This window comes from Adiantum capillus-veneris, chromosome 26 (assembly GCF_014529385.1).
Source record: "Adiantum capillus-veneris isolate H3 chromosome 26, ASM1452938v2, whole genome shotgun sequence".
NCBI lineage: Eukaryota > Viridiplantae > Streptophyta > Polypodiopsida > Polypodiales > Pteridaceae > Adiantum > Adiantum capillus-veneris.
In genome coordinates, this window is record NC_140956.1 from 35,216,610 (window position 1) to 35,234,708 (window position 18,099).

An 18,099-nucleotide genomic window follows, 5' to 3' on the forward strand; every position below is an offset into this window, starting at 1 on the left:
AGCTTCTTAATTTTCTCTAGTTAATTAAGTTGTTTAATCGCGAGAGCCAAGTATTTCATGTTCTAGGGCTGACTAGAGGCTATACCTAGAGGACCTTGTAGTTAAGCTACGATAAAAATAATTTCTCATGAAATCATCGCCTGACTGATTACCTTTGCTTTGACCCCCCAAAGTCTTTTCACAGAAATTCAATTTTGATGTGTGTGCTTATTTTGTATGCCTTGGGTTTTTTGCTTTTCAAGGAAAAGCGCCCACACTGGGAACCTCTAGGGCTCTAGTACCATAGGCGATACATGTGAGTGGAGTACCAATTTAAGCAGGGATTTCTCTTCTAGCTTAAAATTTTACATTGTGGCACTTTGATTTTTTTTTGTGTTGTTTGTTTTCATCATTTTAATTTTGTAGCTTTGGGGGGGTCATATAACTCTAATACACCTCCCCAGGCTCATCACACTAGTAAACTCCCTTTATAATACTTAAGCTAAAGGTCAATAGGGTCTAAGCCCACTAGAAATCCCTAGTACATTTCACACAATGCTGCCTGAATCGGATTAAGAACCTAAGTAACCATTGATTATTAGGAAGGCATTCCCCATGGTATTAAGAGAAGATCTCTAACACCTAACTTGGTCAAACTAGCTTAGTCGGACTGCTTGATTTTTAAACCTAGACAAGTGATTATGACAAAAAATGACATTGAATTTAATGTTTGGTACTAAGCAAATGCACTGAATATTATGCTACCAATCACAATCAAAGCAGACAAACATGGATGCAAAAAAAAAAAATTTAAGGGGCAATGCTAATGGACAAGAAACACCTGTTTGTGTCGATGGTCGCGCTTGATTTGAAGTGTGAATGAGAGAAAGATCCCATGAAGGTCCAAATCCTAACAACAGCAACACATTCCTGTACACACTAAGAAACACAAGAATACCTCTAGGAGGCACATCAGTGGGAAAAAAGAACTTTGGTAATCACTCAACTCTAAAACAGAAACACTCCTATCGTACTAATCTTACCTACCCTCCATCACTTGAGTGATGAGGATCAAAGGTGTTTTATGACATAGGTTTCGGTTTCAGTGTACCGAATGTGAATGTGTAGGTCTGGGTCAAATGTTTTGACTTTTATTGTGCATACTCATTTGCTTATTGCTCTTGCTCTTTATTTATTATTATTTTTTTTGTGAGTATAAGGCTTTATATATATACATTCCCTAAGATTGGTGTTTGAGAGGTCAGGGAAACAAGGTTGAGAGGGGAGTGAGTGAGTGATGATTGTCAGCAAACATTCCCCCCTTCCTTGGGTAGATCATATCGTTTGAAATGTGCTCATCACCCTTTGAAACCAATTGTTCCAGTCGATAATAGGTGAGGATTTTTGCCAGTAGTTTTCTATTACCTTAGGTGCCTCATCGAGTTGCAAGGGTGATAAGGTACTCTCCCAGGATCGAACTTGAAGTGGTTCATCAGGTGATTCTTGAACACTGGGAGGTGTGGATTCCTTTGTAGCTTTATGGAGGTCCACTATTGTAGGTTGAGGCTGTGGAGAAGCTTTTACCTCTATGGATGCATTACATGAGGAGCTAGAAGCTTCATGGGACTCCCCCCTTCCTGAGCTAGGTGGAACAAATCGTTCTTTCTTCGGTACCCAAACTAGCTCTGGAGCGGGTGTGTAGCATTCTATGATTTTTTTCTTTCCTCGATCGTCGATTCGTTTTGGAGCTACGGGATTGGGCTCACATGGGTCAGGTGATAGGTAAGAACACAATCTACGTTTTGGCACCCAAATTTGATCATTTCCTTGATAGTAGCCTTGGGCTTCCAATAGTCGTTTAGGTATCCATCGCAACATTTTTTTACTTTTCTTGGAGCGACTGGGACGTTTCTTACAAGGCTTTTGTTTTTTAGCACTAGCTATGGTCTCTAAAGAAGCTTTAGGGACCCACTTGTATGTTCTTTTTGTTACATTAGGATGAGTCTTGACAGAAGCTATATGCATGGCTTGTAGCATATTTAAGGGTACGAGAATTTCATCCCCCTCAGGTGTTACCCAGGTCGTCCCCCTGTTTCCCCAAGTGTCTATGGTTGCTGCTAGGTGGACCCAATCCACATTGTCCGACTCAGTCATCCCAAGTAGTACATCCATATAAGGAGAATCTTCCCCAACATCAATGTCTGCTTTACACGTGTAACAATACTTCAATGGGGCCGAGTGAACTGTGGTATCAGATCTATGATCAATTATAAACCTGTTTCCTAGAGGATGTGCTCGACCCGTCACAAGATCCACTCGAATGACAGAATCTTGGAACTGCAAGTAGACATGGTTTTTAGACCAGTCATGCACCATTTTTGCTTCCCTCATGAAAGGACATCCTAAGATCATCTCCGATGCCATAGTGTGTTTGGAGAAATCCATAACAATAAAGGTAATCCTTATTTTATGTCCAAAGACCTTGATCTTGAGATCTTCTAGCATCCCAATAGGTTTAACAATAGACCCATTGGCCATCTTCACTACTATGGTTGTGGTCTCAAGGTGAGGTCTTCCCATAGTTTCCCAGCAATTTTTAGTCACAATGCTAACCCCAGCGCCACCATCAAGGATTCCCTTCACAGTTAATCCCTTAGTAGTGATTGGTATAGTCGCATTAGATTCATCACCTTCAAAGTATTGCCCCAACTTGTTAACGGGTATTTCAATTACAGATTCATGTCCCGCTAGGTCAGATGGTGGTGCTAAATATTCCTCATCATTCATTACCGAGTCAGGTTTTTTCATATGTGCAAACTGTGGTAATCCGGCCTGTAATTCTCCATTGAGAAACGCTCGCAGTGCTAGGAATAATTATAGATCTCCGTATAACTTAGATATGATAGTCGTACGTATTTTTGAGGACATGAAATCCATCAACTTGGCAACATTTAATGGCATCTTGTGGGACGTAGGACCCTGACAAGAGAATGGTGAAGATGGAATCTCCACTTCCTCAAGGGGGTCGGGCATTCCCTCACCAAACATTCTCTCTAGTAGGAAAGGTGTGTATCCACTTTCAGATGTCCTACCCTCACTCTCTTCCCGAATGATACTGGGTATAGCTAACGGCCTGTAGTTCTTGTGAGGTTGAACTTGTGTGGGAAACACTGTGTCCGACATCTGGATATGTTTGGGTTTAGGTTCTAATTTTCGTTGAGTTTCTTCCACCAAAGCCCTCAGTTGTTGGACTCGTTCACTTTCCACTGTTGGGTTTGGATAGGTTCCAATCTTTCTCTTGCAATCCTCATTTTTTGTCTCTCGTGGCTTATCTTGGGGGTTCGCAACTGGGTGGTTTAACTTTGAATACTCTTTTGGTGTTCATCGTAATTCCCTCTCGTGATCCTCCTCACTGGCTTTTTCCTTTGTAGTAACTGTTTTGGTCTCCGTGGTCTTTATCGAATCTGAGTCATCCTCAGGGTCATTCATATACACGGGATCCTCTCCTGTCCCTATGTTAGTCTTTGAACTAGGTTTTGAGCTAGAATCATTAAGGGATTTCTTTCTTCGTGTTGTCTTCTTTCTCGCTCGGCCAATGGATGCAGCATCTCTCTCTTCGAGGATGTAATTTTTCTTTTGGAGCATCGACTGTGTGAGTGCATTCACTGGTACCACGGGTGTACTTGGTGATGGCTCCTCGGTAACTTCAATCAAGTTTAATGGCGTGATCTTCGGTGCATTTGGATTATTTGGACATTGGGCAATCAAATGATCTATGCCACATCGATTACACATGAGTATCGGCATTGTAGACGTGCTCGCTTGATTGGTTTGCATTAGTGTGGCGTTCTTTTGTAGCCTAATAGGACACTCGGCTACACGATGTGGACCTCCACACTCATAGCATTGAAGAGGTGGTCTCTTAGCAGTGTAGTTGATATTTTGGCCTCTTGCTGCAAGAGCAGCTACTTGATATACAGGTTTTACTTGTCCCCAATGGTCTTCCATATAGTACTTGGGACACTCCTCAAGCATGTCGACTCCATAGGTGATACTAAAGTCTATGTCCTCTTCGCAATCTACATAAGTACTAGATGACTCGCAACCTATTTGGTTCATAGGTGTAACTCTTGGATGAGGGGGTTGCGGTCCTAGCACTGGAGGTGGCAACGGTGTGGTTTGGACCACATTTTGGGTTCTAGGGACCATGTGCTGTAATGGCAACTTTTGCTCCATGGGTGGGGTAGGCATCAATGCAGGAACTCGAGGTGAGTCTGCCCAAGCTATAGGCAGTCTATTTTCCATGATGCGTTTAAGCATTAGGCAATCCTTCGCTTGATGGCCACACCTACCACACGCGTTACAAGTCCCGTTAAACTTTACTCTGAAAGTAGGGCATTCACTCGTAGTATGTGGGCCCAAGAAAATTGAGCACCATTGTTGCTCCCTTCTTGGATACATATGAGTGTTTTGTGGATCACGATTACCCCTAAGGCTTTCTTGGATGGCCTTGGTGAGATCTGCCAAAGTCATCTGAGATATCGTTTGCTCTTTCACGATTGGCTTTATCTTCATTGGCTCATGCCCTGACGCTTGCGAGCTACTAGACTTTGCCTCGGCAGACACTCTTTCTCCTGTAATCATTAAATTATCCTCCAATTGGATTGCATTCATGGTGACTGATTCCCAAGTAGTGATACCTCTAATGACTAGGCCATTATAGATACTTTCATGTCGTAGTCCCCTAATGAATCTATCGAGCAATTGGTTGTTGTTGAATCGCTCGTTTGGATTGCATCGAGAATTCAAATTCTTTAGGCGACTAATGAAGTCTCTCACGGATTCACCTTCTTCTCGTTGGGCTTTCTGGAGCTGAGAGGCTACACCCCAAAGTACTCCCTCTTGTATGTGCTCTTTCAAGAACAATCTCCTAAGAGTAGAGTAGATCGTTTTCTCTTCTACTCTTAAGGTTCTATACCAATCTCCAGCCTTTCCGCTTAGGGTCAAACTCAAAGCCTTACACTTATGTAGCTCATTGTGCTCTTCCAAGGAATCGCACACATGTTCAAAGACTTCCATATGCTTTCTAGCATCTCCGTCTCCACTGAATTTCTGTGTGAGCTTAGCTACTTGAACTGCCTTGCTCCTAGGCTCTCTATCAGGTGCACTTCGCATGTTTTCCGCAATAGAGCGACCGATAGTTTGAGCAAATGCTGCCAAATCTCCTATTTGAGCAGGTATAATGGGTGTATGTGCTCTTGGAACCACATGTGAGATGGGAGTTGGCCTTGGACTTGGCATACGCGCGGCTCTTGGGTCCCATATTTCGTATGGTGGTGTACCAGACGGTGGTCCAAAGTTTACAAGCATGGCCCTAGGCATATGGGGTGCCTGATATGGCATGTTATTATTGAATGGCATGGCTCCACTTGTATAAGAGCTTGGATAATTCCATTGTGGATTGTAAGCTCTTGGAATAATCGGAGGTGTAGGAGCTACATGAGGCTGAGGTACGACAGGTGCACATGATTGATACATACATGTAGGTATAGTTGGGGGCACTGTGCTACTAGGCATCGGCGGAGTATTAACAAATGAACTCCATGGTGTACTTCTTGTCATGCTCACCACTGGGATATGCATGGTAGCCGTAGTGTCATTAAGAGAAAGATGAGCTAGATCTGGGAAGGTAAAGCTGCCACTTGTGGGCTCAGATTGTATTGAGGCTCCCGGCGAAACAACATATGGAGGATCAATGGGGATCACTGAGGGATTCTCCATTTGTGATAGGGTTGGTTGGTTGGCCTTTCCCGTATCCAAGAATCTCATTAGGCTTGTTGAAGGCATGTTGATCCCTGTGTTCTGTCTTTTTAACTCGACAATCCTATGGAGGACATCACAGACTTTTGTTGTTGCTCATCTATGCTAGTAGCACCCGATGTGGATTGTAGAACATCTAACCAACCCACATGATAGGTGTGTCTTGTGTACCGATCAGTTAAAGCTTCTTCTTGTAGGTCATACTCCCAATTTTCGTTTAGGAATATCCCATCTAGGTCTGGCATGCTGGAGGTTTCCCTCGAAGTGGAAGCATTATTGCTCCCCATCGCTTGCCCGTCCGTGATTGCTACCTTGGGAGCACTCGGTTGCTCGGCTGGCATGATTGTTGTCATAGGAGCCTTTGCTTTCAGGGCTCGACTTTGTTCTAGCCTTCGTAGGTTCTCAATTTCCCTCTCCCTTGTTGCTTGCATATAGCGTTCGATCTCTTGTACTTCGGCAAGACTCCTACCATCGGGTAGTAAAACCTCAGAGGGAGATAGTCCTAAAGGATCAGGAGGTGCAGTGGATGGAACATTCACATGCACACTCTCAAGAAGCATAGGGTCTATTTTAGGCATGAATGACAAATTTACTTCCCCACTCCCTTCATTTATTTCATTAACTGCATGTTCGGAGCGAGTAGCTCTACTAAGGGTCTCTTTTAAGCGGCTAAACACGCTGGACCCGGGCCGTGGGCCCATGGCCTTCATGTCTTGACTTGAACTATCAGGGTTTGGTGTAGGATACCCCTCCATGACTTCGTAGTCAGAGGAAGAATCACTAGACGCGATATGAGGATCTTGGGTCATGCTACCTTGAGTCCCTGCCGAAGGTCCAGAACCTAGGGTGGAGGAATAATGGGTGCCCGCGTAAATGGAGGCACTACCAATATGCTCGTGCTCTAACACTCGTCCAGAGCGTAGGTTCATATGACTTTGATCCCCTAGAAGTGTCAGTGAGTGCCCGTGAAGGCTGCTCACCTAGTATTTTTGGGTGTTTTGCAACCCAAGTCTTTTCTTAATTTTATTTTTTTTTGGTTTTTTTTTTCTGACCCAGCTATAGAATAGAACGTATGATAGCTCAAAACGAGCGTCTCGGTCAGAGGGACGTGCCGTGCTTTACAGCCCTCCGTTTGGTCACTTTATGTCCTCGGAATCCCTAAAACCGTCAATTTCTAGTAGGGAACTAGGCCCAAATTTAGAAAGTCTAAGGGTGCAAGTGGGAAGAGAAGGGAGGAGAGTGGAGGACTTGCCCCACATGCTCTCATTCCTTCTTGAGGGGGTAGGGTATATATATAAGAGTGAGTCTAGTATAAATCATAAGACTGAGAACTGAGGCCTGGGCTTGGGCCTGGGCCTGGGCTTGGGGAAACGATCCCGATCAAAATTTTAGTGTAGCCCCCTAGTCACTCATGCTTAAATATTTTCGGATTTTTTACTTTTTTTTTTTTAAAGGCGACGATCGCGCGCGGTTTAGGTGACCCTTTCTTGGCCACACACACAGTCAACACCTACCTAACCTCTCTGTCAACAGCTCACAGCTCACTACCTTATCTACTTACTAATAGTGCTGCTAACCACTAGCTAATCTACTAACTAATTGTTAACCACTCTGCTAACTGCTTACTGACAGTGAGCTAATTGTCCACCTACTTCCTCTCTCACTACCTTACTGTGCAAAGACTCTGTGTAGGCAAACCTTAACAGAAAACTATGTACAGACTGTGTGCAAATAGAAATTGCTAACTGTCTACCTACTTACTCATTCACTGCAAACAAGCTAACGACTACTAATTGTGCAAAGACTGTGTGCAAACAAAAAACACAAGATTATGCAAAAATCACAGAACTTGCAGACAATACAGAAATTAACCACTCGCAGAAAAATAACTCATTCCTCTTCCTCTTCCTCTTCTTTCCTACTACAAACAACTCATAGAAGAAGCACAAAGTGCCTCTTGGACTTAGTCCAGGGCAATTCCCCGGCAGCGGTGCCAAAAATGTGCGCTCGTTGCCACACAGTCGAAGCAAGGGACTTTCCTAACACTGTGTGCGAGCCATAGACGGCTCCAAGCACACAACTAGCTTAACTAGTAAGCTCAAAAGAGGGCAATGGTGTGTCACTCACCGCTCTATGCTCCTGCCGTGGAGAATTCCTCGCCGCGAAGAAGAAGGAGACGCCGCTACATCGCGCTCAACCGCTTCACCACCGTCGTGCCGCCGCAATGCTCGATCACACACACACTCTCTCTCTCAAGTACACACACGCACACTAGTACACAAGGAGATGGAGCAAGAGCACCTTTCTTGCATTGCACAAATGAGAGAATGAGTGAATTTTAGGTTTAGTTGGCTTTTATATGAGCTCACCCCATTCACACTTGGGCGCCCATGCTTAGCCAACTAATCCCTTGAATGTCCCAGTTAGAGTGCGTCTCTCATCGGCGATCACTCTTACCCTTTTCCTATTGGACCGACAAGCCTGGTACCTGACTCTACCAAATAAATAATACAATGTCCACCGTAGGTTACAACGTCCGTCTCGTAGGTGATAGGGTGGCCATGAGCCGTGAGGGTTAACAACAGTCTACTGCGGGTTGTGCTATATAGCACGTGCTAGTCTCACTCAGTTTCTCCTCATTTCGGGTAGTTTTACATTAGGTGCATGCATTTTCCATGGTTGACAACAACACAAATGTGTTCAAGATGTTTGCTGCTGAGGATAGATTGGATGGGGACAATTACCCTATGTAGGCTTACATGATGCAATATGTTCTTGTGTCAAAGGGTGTGTGGAATATTGTGCAGGGCATTGATGTACGTCCTGGTTCTGAGGATGTAGGCGATGTTGAGGATGTTGCAGGTCTTGCTGCAAGGATGGCTGCTATTAGAGTTGTTTTTCCTATGGCAGAACAAGCTCGTTGGGATGTAAAGGATGCGCAGGCTCATGCGTTGATTGTGTTGTCTGTGAAGCGCACCATTACTCCTTACATTCGTTGAGAGAAATCTACAAAAGAGGCTTGGGATATTCTAGCAGGTCTTTATGCAAGCCGCAATGAGGCTAAAATTGCTTTGTTGCGTAAAGAGATGGAATCGAAGATTATACATGAGGAAGATGATATGAACACTTTCCTTGCTGGTGTCAAGGATATCAATGAGCAACTTATTTCTGCAGGTGAAGTCATTTCAGACAATTCCCTTGTGCAGACTGTTCTTGATGCCTTACTAGATTCTTACCAGACTTTTGCTAGTACTTGGAGACTTATGATCCAAGGAAATCCTGAAGTTGTCAAGTTTGATGCATTATGCACATTGCTGTTGTAAGAGTCACTTTTCAGAAAAACAATATTAGGTAGCGTGCACTTGAACAGGCTTTTATTGCTTCTCAAAGAAACGGTGGTAACAGCAATGCAACCACTTCTTATGGTTCTGCTGCGAGTTGCAAAACTTTTGTTCCTAATGCTTCTGTTGGCAGCAATTCATCTGGATATTCTAGTGATAAGGGCAAAAAGAAGATGCATTGCCATTATTGTAAAGCTCATGATCACTTGATCAAGCAATGTCCTAAGTTGAAATCCAAAGAGGCTAACAAGAAAGCGGGTGGTTCCACTGCAAATGCTAGTTCCACTACAAATGCAGCCATTGTTGAGTCTTCAGTGAAAGGAGACTGTGATGCTGATGTTGATGCAGAATGGGCTTTTAGTGCAGAGTGCACTTACAATATTGTTGTCCATGATGCATGCATGTCGGTTGTTGTAGATTCACAGTGTGTGGTATTTCGACAGTGGTGCTACAAAGCACATTACCTCACATCATGAATTGTCCACCTCTCTCGAGTCTGTCCATAATGGGAATTCAGTCACTTGTGCCAACAATGCCTCTTATCCGGTTCAGGGGGTTGGAAAGATTGTGCATACTGATGCAATTTATGTACCTGGGATCAAGAAGAATCTTTTGTCTGTATTCGCACTTACTAGACTTAGACTTGTAGTCAAATTTGTGGATGACAAATGTACAGTTCATGATCTCAGTTTTGGTGATGAAATTGTTGCATCTGGCCCTTTGTGCCATGGGCTGTATAAGCTCACTTTGTATGACAAGTGTGGGCAAAATTTTTCAAATGTAGTTGCAGATTCAAGGGCTTTTTCAAATGCAAAACTGTGGAATGCACGTTTTGGGCATCTGAATTTTTCCTGTTTGCTGCGTTTGCAGAAATCTGACATGGTTTCTTCTTTGCCGCCTCTTGAAGCACCTGGCAAACATGTTTGTGAAGGCTATATTTTGGGTAAAAATGCAACATTCTAAGTTTCCAAAGGATGGTTCAGTTAGGGCCACACAGGTTGTAGCTTGTGCATAGTGATGTTTGTGGGCCCATGCAAACTCCGTCCTTGGGCAATTACTTGTACTTTGTGACTTTCATTGATGACTACTCCAAGCATGCATGGGTATTTCCATTTAAAGCGAAGTCCGAAGTTTTTATGTGCTTCAAACAATTTCTGGCTATGGCTGAAAATGTCTCAAAATGTACTATGGACACCCTCCATTCGGATCGAGGGGGAGTATGTGTCTCATGAATGTAATGCATTTTTGGCTAGTCGTGGGATAAAACACCAATGTACAGTGCCTTATACGCCTCAGCAAAATGGTGTAGCTGAGAGGAACAACGGGTCACTTACGGAAAGGCACGATGTATGGCCATCATGTATGCCACTTATGTACTGAACAGGTGTCCTACGAAAGCTTTGCAGTCTATTACTCCATATGAAGCATGGCGTGATAGAAAGCCTTCTATTGAGCACATGCATGTTTTTGGTTGTTTGGAATATGCTTTGATGCCACAAACACGGTGCCAAAAATTGGATGATAAGGCTGTCAAATGTATTTTTGTTGGTTATAGTGTTGAAAGCAAAGGTTATGGGTTTTATCATCCGCAAACAAAGCGTATTATGGTTTCACGAGATGTAGTGTTTGTGGAAGATTCTATTCAGCCCTTGCTGTCATGTACTAGAGATAGTCATGTGAGCTCACAGGACATTTATGACACTTTGTTGCCTCTTTTCAGTGGTGGAAGTCCGAATGTAAATTCCAATGAGGAAAATGTACAGCCTATTGGGGTTTCTGAAAATGTTACAGAGATCAGCGTATTATTGATGCAGATGTACATGATGTACTTGATGAGGAAAGGGTTGAAAATGAGCAGGCTAGAGGTATGCCAAAATGGATGGTGCATACACTGCGTGACAGTAAATTGGATGCACCTTTGTCTAGTCGTACTCGTTCAGGCTCTCACCATGCATCTTATGCATCAGATTGTTATGCTTTGGCTGTGTCTAGTTTACATGATGTTGAGGAGCCTCTGTCTTTTGATGAAGCACAGAATTCAAAAAATTGGATGGCTGCCATGCAATCAGAATATGATGCACTTATAGAGAATGACACATGGACCTTATGTGATTTGCCTTCTGGAAAAAAGGCCATTGGTACGAAGTGGGTTTACAATTTGAAACGCAAGCCGGATGGTGAGATCGATCGCCATAAGGCTCGACTTGTTGCAAAGGGTTATGCACAGCAAAAAGGCATAGATTATGAAGAGACTTTTGCTCCCACTTGTCGTATGAATACTGTGCGTTTTCTATGTGCATTGGCAACTCATTTTGGTTGGGATGTACATCAATCAGACATTGTTACTGCTTTCTTGAATGGTGACATATTTGAGGAAGTTTATGTATCGCAGCCTCGCGGTTTTGTCAAAAAAGGACAAGAGGACAAAGTGTGCAAATGTAAGAAGGCTTTATATGGGTTGAAGCAATATCCTCGTGCTTGGTATGAGAAAGCTGACACTCATTTGGTTAAACGAGGCTTTCGTAACAGTCCAACAGAAAGCACATTGTATGTAAAGCGTGAGGATGATGCATTTCTCATTGTGGTTCTTTATGTTGATGATTTGCTGATCACTGGACCAAATGAGAGACATATTGCTGAATTTAAGGCTGATTTAAATGCTACTTTCAAGATGAAAGATTTGGGGTTGTTGCATCATTACTTGGGTATACAGTTTAAGTAGTGTGATGGTGGTATTGCCTTGTGTCAGAAAAGTTACATAGAGACATTTCTATGTAAGTTTGGACTTGAGGATTGCAAACATATTGCCACTCCCATGGAAGCAGGTTTGAAGTTGAGTCTACATGATGCTGGCGATCCTGTTGATGTCACTCTTTACCAAACTGTTGTTGGCTGCCTCATTTATGTATGCAACACGAGGCTGGATATTTAGTTTGCAGTCTCACAAGTCATCAGATTTATGCATAGCCCAGGGTCTAAGCATTGGCAGGCTATCAAGAGGATTTTCCGCTACCTTAGTGGCACTTTACATCTTGGCTTGTTTTATCTCAAGGGAGGATCATCGCCGCCAGACTTACATGCTTTCTCGGACTCAAATTTGGCTGGTTGTTTTGACACGCGAGTGTCCACAAGTGGTTTTTGTTCCATGCTCGGCAGGTCATGTATATCATGGTTGATCAAGAAGCAACCTACTGTGTCCACTTTGAGTTGTGAGGCTGAGTACAGAGAAATCTTCACAGCTACGGTTGACTGTGTATGGCTCAGACGCCTTATGATTGATTTGGGTGTTCGACAGGACACTGCCAACACTATCTACACTGACAGTCAGAGCGCATTGGCAGTTGCAAGGAACCCAGTTTTTCATGCTCGCACAAAGCACATTGAGGTGTATTACCACTATGTCAGGGAGAGGCTCTCATTAGGAGCGATCAGCTTGGCTTATGTGCCAACACAGGACAACCTTGTTGATCTTTTCACAAAGGAATTGTCTTGTGAGAAGCTCGAAGCTTTTTGAAAAGCTTTAGGCTTACTCCCCTTTGTGGACTGATCATGTCCTCAGGGCATGGCACTTCCCTTTACTCATGTGCCAACTCTCGTTCACCGCATCACTCCAAGGGGGGTTTGTGACCATATACATGCGGTAGTGATGTGTGTATACACACTAGGACTGCCGGGGCATTTTTTCCCTCTTTAGGAGGTTTTTTTCCCCGTGCATTGTATATACGCCCATCACTCTAGGGCTTTCTATCTTTCCATTGCACACTAAGTAATACACTCTCAGTTGTGTGCCTTGAGCTTTCTTCGTCTTCTCCAAGCTGTGTGCATTTCTCTGCAACCCTAATTCCAACATTTGTATTATAGATTCTCCTATCAAGAGAGACTTGGTGCAATACAATCTTTGTGTTCCTTGTGACCTACGTGATGCAATGAAGATGGAAATCTTCATGCATCACGAGCATAACATAAAATTTGCATAAAGCATTAACTATCCCAAGCCTCGGTCCCAAGGCCTCAAACACCTTCGAAGGTGGAGAGAGCTAGCGGGGAATGAGGGTAGGGAAGAGGAAGAAGAATCATTCATAGGAGAAAGAAATAGTTCCTCACTTATCATCACTCTTCTTGCTTAGCATAGCATAATAGAATAGTAATGAAGATGCAGAAGATGGAAAGCTTAAACATTGAAGCATGGCTCTTGGTTGGATTTGCATTCCATAGCCAAGAGTGTTGGTGTAGGCTCTCAACTTCTGAACAAGCTTGGAGAAGGAGATGGAGCTCTGCACTTTGCACTTCACATAATGAGAGAGAAAGAGAGAGTATACCCCTCTCATGCTTGGTCCACCTCTCTCTCTCTCTCTCTCTCTCTCTCTCTCTCTCTCTCTCTCTCTCTCTCTCTCTCTCTCTCTCTCTCTCTCTCTCTCTCTCTCTCGTATTATTTAATTATATCATTTGGACATGTGTCCTCCTTTTTCTCTTTGAAATAAAGAACTTAATTATTTATTTTTATGCATCTAAATTCTCATTGGATCCCTTTAAAGCCAATAGTATTCAAGCACATCATGGGGGCCACATGGGAAGGTTCTTGACATGTGTCTTTTATGCTTCTTAATATATCATGTTTGAATTGAACACTTCAAGCACCTAGTCATTTAAGCATGAAAATCATTTATGCCTCTTGAGAGATCATGTTTGAACTGAACACTTCAAGAATTTAAGCATGAGAAGCGCCTCAAGCTTGGGCAAGGTTCCCACAAACACTTTACGCACTTTAATTAGCAAGCACGACAAGCACCTCATGCTTGGGTAGGATTCCCACCTCAAGGTCAGCCCTAGCTTGCCTAAGTTCAAAGGACGTTTTAACACTAACTTTTGGAGGTATTTAATGAAGCTAACCCTAAGGTCTTTGAGCTTCATTAGGTAGCATTGCTCTTTAACAGACCATCTCTCATTTGGACCCCTTTAACCTTGACCCCGTGTTGAGACAGATCCATAATCACATGTCTATATTCTAACCCTTCTTCCCTTTTATTCTCCCACATTAAATAATCAGTTTAATATAAGAAAATCATTTGGGTTGCTTAGATATTAGATTTTATGACATTACCTCTTCCTTGAAATCATAGTCGTCCTTGACTATGAGGTAGAAGACATAAAGTTTTAGTCATTAGTCTACGTTTCTTAGCGGATAGAGGATCCCTTTTCACCCTATGACATCATTCCAAAATGGATGACTAGTAGATTTAGTGCTTGGGAGACATAGCTACCGCAAACATGTCCGTTCTTTAGTCCATATCATACTCCCAAAGTAAAGTGACAAATTCTACATGGTTTTTGAGTGACATCATCATTAGAAACATGATTCTAAGCATGCATACTATTTAAATTTGTGCAAAAAAGAGGATTAGTCTTATAAGAAAAAAATATTGTTCATTTAGAAAGCATTTACATTTGCTTACTCTAGTGTAGCATTGTAAGCATTGACAAGGTTTATACTATCCTTAAGTTGTATTCTTTGCATCCATCTAGCATCTTCAACAGGATAATTTTTGAACTTAATAAGGTACCGTCGGATAATCTGACCATGTCATAGTACCTTGTCTTCATTCTGAAGGATAGCTTCGGGTCTTCGATTTCTGGAGGGTCTTCAATAATTGGTTCTCTTGGTGGATCTCCTTTGTAGGGCTTAAGTAGGCTCACATAAAAGCGTTGTGTATGAGCCATTGGTTGGGCAACTTGGGTTGATAAGCCATGTCATTGATTGGCTTCAAGATTTGAAGAGGACCATAGTATCTTTTTGTTAGTTTAGCATAATACTTTCGATGACCCGTAGGATTTTTGTTTGTCGTTTGCCTCAATCGAGCCTTGGGAGACTTAAGAATCATTTTCTTTGAATGTTAAGGCCCTTCTGTTCTCATCAGCAGCAACTTTTTGCCTTCGTTGAGAGATGGACATAGCCTCCTTAACCTTTTGAAAAGATTCTTGTAGGTCACGACTATACTCATCAGCAGCGAAGATCTTCCCTTGTACTTTAAGTAGCATGTAACATTTAATGGCCTAATAACTTATGTGTAGCGGAAATTAGCATGAACATAGTGGGCATTTCATTAGAATAGATTCCTAAGGAGAATTACAAGAGTGCTTGGGTGGAGAGAGCAACAAAAAGCATAACACCTAGTTAGATAGCATCAACAATACTTTCAAAAGAGAGAGAAATTAAGCTATTGACGACAATTGAGGACCGGATTTGCATGGAGCCGGTCCCCCCTCCAAAAGGCTTTGTATTATGGTTTCTCCCATCAAGAGAGACATTGTACAATACAATTCTTTGTGTTCCTTCAAGACTACCTAGTGCAATGAAGATGGAAGCTTCATGCACTAAGCAAAACACTTAACAAACACAACTTGAATTATCCCCGTTCTCAGACCCAAGACCTCACACACCTTCGAAGATGGTGAGAGCTAGCAGGGTATGAGAGTAGATTGAGAGGAAGAAGGAGTATCTTACGAGAAAGATGTACATCTCCTCACATAATCACTCATGTTAGCATAGATTAGCTTAGTAATTATCTTGGTAGAGGAGATGAGCATGCATTGAAGCTTGGCTCTTGGTTGGATTTGCATCCACATGCCAAGAGAGTGTTGAGGTAGGCTTCTATCTCACAAGCTTGGAGTAGGTGATGAGTTCTCCATTAAAGCTTGGGAAGAGATAGTCTTCTCTTTCTTCACACATGAGATTTTGTGAGTGTGTGTGTGATAATGCCAAGCAAAAATCAGCCCCCCCCTCTCTCTTGGGCGAGCCCCCTTGCTATTTGCTCTTCCTGCAGCCTCATTGGCCCTCCCCAAGTCAAGCCAGTTACAATTAAGCAGCATAAGTGATAGCCTTCTGACATGTGTCCCCCTTTCCCCTTTTGTGAGAGCTTGAGGTAATTAATAATTAAACTAAACTCTCATTGGACCCCTTTGCCTCCTGGCCAATAGGAATCAGGCAAGCCATGGGGCTCCTGAATGCTCATTGGACCCTTTGGGAGACTGCCCAATAGTCTTCTAGGAGACTTAATTCTTATTGGTTTCTTTTATTAAATGTTTTTAAATTAATTAAACTAGATTTACTCTAGCTTAATTCTCATTGGTCCACTTCAAGGGTCATCCAATAGGAATTGGGCACACCTTGTGGGCATCTAGGCTAGGGAGCTGACATGTGTCCCTAATTCCCTTTGTGTAAAGGGGCTTGTGTGTGTGTGTGTGGCTTTCTCTCTCATCCCCTAGAAGAAGGGCTCGCCCCCTCCCATGTAGGGATGTGCATTGACTTTGGAGAGCACACAAAGCATCCAATTCCCCCTAAGCTTTAACCCTTTGGACACAACCTTTGAATTTTGGAACCTTAGCATTTTGGAAGTCTTAATGGGCTGAACCTTAGGGTCTTTTTAGCCCATTGTTGCACATGGCTCTTTTGCAGATGGCCCCCCTTTTGATCCCTATTTTCCCTCCTTTGGATCCCTACTGTGGCCGGTCTGCTAGCTTAACCAATACTCTAGCTTTTTCTCCCCTGGCACTTCCCCACATTAAATGATCAGTTTAATATGAGAAAATCATTTAGGAGAATTAGATATTGATTATTATGACATTACCTCTCTCTTGAAATCAGTCGTCCTCGACTATGGTGTAGAGAAGATAAAGCATATTCATGAGTCCTTTTCTTAGCGGGTAGAGGATCCCTATGTTACCCTACGACATCATTCCATAATGGATGCTTAGTCCATTTGGCGCTTGAGAGCCTAAGGCTACCGCAAGCATGTCTGCACATCAGTCCTATCAGTCTTCCGTAGTAGAGTGACAAGCTCTACTTGGTGTTTGGGAGACGTCGTCTCCACAAACTTGATCTAAGCATGCATACTACTTCATTTTTGTGCACAAATTTAAAAAAAAAAGAGTCTTATAAGACAAAAACTTTGTTCATTTTTTTAAACATTTTGTACATTTGCTTACTCTTGGGAACTATTGTAAGGATTGACAAGGTTTAGGTTATCCTTTAATTGTATGCCTTGCATCCATCTAGCATCTTCAAAAGGATAATTCTTAAACTTAATAAGATATCGTCGGATAGTCTTACCGCCTCTTAGTACCTTGTCTTCATGTCGGAGAATGGACTTGGGCTGCAGCACCTCCTCTTGGTCCTCAATCTCCAGTGGGTCTTCAATAGTTGGTTCTTGAGGTGGCTCTCCTTTGTAAGGCTTTAATAGGCTCACATGGAAAGCATTGTGTATGAGCCAATGATTGGGCAACTTGAGTTGATAGGCCATCTCATTGATTGGCCTAAGAATCTGAAAGGGACCATAGTACCTTTTTGCTAGTTTAGCATAGTACTTTTGGTGGCCCGTAGGATTCTTGCCCGTCGTGTGCCTTAATCGAGCCTTTGGAAATTTTAACAAGACCCAATCGTTTTCTTTAAAGGCTTGGGATCTTTTGTGCTTGTCAGCAGCAGCCTTTTGCCTTTGCTGTGAGATAGAGATAGCATCCTTAATATTTTGAAAAGATTCTTGTAGGTCTTGGCTATACTCATCTGCAGCGAAGATCTTCCCATGTACCTTAAGTAGCAAGGGACTTTTTGATCTTCCCTCAATTACCTCGAAAGGTGCTTTTTCCGTGGAAGTATGTACAGTGTTATTGTAAGCATACTCCACTAAGGGTAAGTACTTCTCCCATTGGGATCTTTGATCTACTTCCGTTACATAGGCTTTTAGTAGATCGAGAATTGTTAGGTTAGCTATTTCACTTTGGCCATCCGTTTGTGGATGATAGGCCGAAGAGAAGTTTAGCCTTGTACCTAAATTCTCAAAGAGACCCTTCCAGAAATTACTGGTCATTCTAGGATCTCTATCCGACACTATGGACATTGGCAAGCCATGGTACTTGAAAATTTGTGAAATGAAGAGGGTTGCCATTTGATGGGCTTTGAGAGTCT

The 18,099-nt window shown here is 42.7% G+C and overlaps 1 pseudogene; it reads right to left on the reverse strand.

Moving 5' to 3' along the window:
* Positions 1-1,314: 1,314 nt before the first annotated feature.
* Positions 1,315-4,623, reverse strand: LOC147423250 (uncharacterized; annotated as a pseudogene).
* Between the last annotated feature and the right edge of the window lie 13,476 nt (positions 4,624-18,099).